The following is a 2,666-nucleotide window of genomic DNA, read 5'->3' as shown; positions in this document are numbered from 1 at the left end:
GCGGGGGGCTGGGGGAGACTCCCTTCCTTCTTTTCTCCTTTCCACCAACCCAGTTTCACTTCCTGGTTGAAGTTTCTTCCCATTTTACAATATTTATTGTACATTTTAGATCTTATTTATTCTTTAGGCTTCTGCCAGTAGGGAGACAATAGGATGTTTACATATGTGCACCTGACTTATTTCACTTATGATTTTGGTGTTGAGCTGCATTCATTTACCTAGGAACGTCTCCAATTTATCCTTCTTTATAGCTAATACTCCATTATATAAAAAGACAACCTCATTTTTTTGGTTCCAGGAATTGAACTCAGGTCCTTGCAGTTGCCAGGGCGGTTTTGTGTCCCTGAGCTACATCCTCAGCCCTAAAAAGACATCTTTTTTATGCATTTCTCAGTTGATGAGCATTTGCGTTCTCCCAAGATCTAGCTATTAAAAATAGTGCTGCTATAAACATGAGTGGACATATATCTCTGTGGTACGATATTTTTAATTCTTCTGGGAAGATATCCAGCAAGGGGAGAGCTGGGTCAAATGGAACCTCCAATCAAAGATTCTTGAGGAATCTCCACACTGATTTCCACAGGGGTTGCACCTGTCTACAATCCCGCCTGAAGTGGAGAAGGGTTCCTTTTCCCCCACAGCCCTCTCAGCATATGTTATTGGTTGACTTCTTGAGAATAGCCTTTATTTCCAGGATGAGATGGTATATCAGGGTTGTTTTAATATGCAACTCTTGAATGAGCAGTGATTTTGAGCATTTTTTACATATATTTATTGGTTGTTTGTATTTCTTCACCTGAGAAGTGGGTATTCATCTCAGATGGCCATTTTTGGATTGGGTCTTTCAGTTTGGGAGGTCTGAGGTTTTGAGTTCTTTATATATTCTTTTTTTTTGGTTTTTTGGTTTTTCTCCGGTACCGGGAACCGAACTCACGACCTTGCGCTTGCCAGGCAGGCGCTTTTGCCGCTGAGCTAAATCCCCAGCCCCGTTCTTTATATATTCTCAATAGAAATCCTTTGCCTGAGGAACATCTAGAAAAAATTTTTCCCACTCTGTGGGTTTTCTCTTCACTCTGGTGGTGTTTTCTCTTGCTGTGCAAATGGTTCCTAATAAGATGAGATCCAAGTTCTTGGTTTGTTGTGACAGTTCCTGTGGGATCAGTTTTGTTTATAAACTCTTTCCCTACACCATTGTCTTCAAGAGTTGTGGAACTGGCTGACCATGAACGGAAACCTCTACAAAATGTGGACTAAATAAAGCTATTCTTAAAAACAAACAAACAAACAAGTTTTACGTATTCCATCTTCTAGCACATCTAATGTCTCTGTCTTAATGCTTATATCTTTGATCCCTTTTGAATTTGGTACAGCTCATGGTGAAAGAATTGAGTTCAATTTTAATCCCCAGCATGTGCAGAGTCAGTTTTTCTAGTATCATTAATTAAAGAGGGTATCTTTCCTCCAGGGCACGTATTTGACACCTTTGACAAGATAAGGTGGCTGAGTGAGTTCTGCAGTGAGTTCTGCATCTTCTAATCCCTTTCACTGACCTTCAGATCTATTTTATTTCCAGTACCATACTGTTTCTCCCATGGTAGTTTCCTAGTATAATTTCAAGTCAGAGATTGTAATGCCCACCCGCCTTGCCTTTGTTGCCCCCAAACTGCCTTTGCTCTTCTAGGTCTTTTCTCGAATCTTTCCATCTTTTTATATCCTTTTCAGTCCCTTTTTCAGAGCACTATAGTTTCCAATGTAGAGGTTTTTTGCATCCTTCACTAGATTGATTCCTAGGTATATCTTTTTTGGGATGCTATTGTGAAAGGTGTTTCTCTAAGTTCTCTTTCAGTGAGTTTCTTATTCATCTGCAAGAAGGCTATTGACTTCTGAGTCTTTACTTTCTATCCAGCTATGCTACTGAATTTGCTTGTTAAACTAGCAGTTTTTTAGTGAGTTTTTATGGTCTTCTAGGTGCAGTATCATCTCATCTGTAAATAATGATAGCTGACCTTATTCCTTTCCTATTGTTATTCATTTTATTTCTTTCTCTTATCTAAAGCCTCTGGCTAAAGTTTCCAGACTATGACACATAGGAGTGGAGACAGTGGACATTCTTGGCTTGTTCCTGATTTTAGACTGAAACTTTTTAGTTTTTTCCATTTAATATGATGTTGGCTCTTGGTTTATCAGAAATGGCTTTTATTAGATTGAGATAGAGACCATCTATTCCAATTTTCTGTATGGTTTTTAGCCTGAATGGGTGCTGGACTTTGTCAAATGCTTTTTGTGCATCTATTGAGATGATCATACGATTTTTATCTTTGGCCTGTTCATATGGTGTATTACATTGATTTCTTTATGTATGCTAAGCCACCTTAGATGAATCCCACTTGGTCATGGTGTATTCTGTTTGCCAGTATCTTCTTGAGGATTTTTGCATCTATGTTCATTAGGGAGTTTGGCCTATAATTATCTCTCTTAGTTGGATCCTTCACCGGTGTTGGCATCAGGGCAATTCTTGTTTCTAGGAATGAAACTTGGAGTATTGCTTCCCTTTCAATTTTGTTAAAGGTTTTGACAAGTATTGGCCATTAAGTCTTCTCTAAATTTCCTGTAGAATTCAAAAGTGTATCTGTCGGGGCCTGGCCTTTTCTTTGTTGATAAGTTTT

The sequence above is a fragment of the Chinchilla lanigera genome, unplaced genomic scaffold (assembly GCF_000276665.1).
Source record: "Chinchilla lanigera isolate Chin_1 unplaced genomic scaffold, ChiLan1.0 scaffold00088, whole genome shotgun sequence".
In the NCBI taxonomy this organism is placed as follows: domain Eukaryota; kingdom Metazoa; phylum Chordata; class Mammalia; order Rodentia; family Chinchillidae; genus Chinchilla; species Chinchilla lanigera.
The sequence above is the reverse complement of the archived record's forward strand: the minus strand, read 5'-3'. Positions refer to the sequence as shown.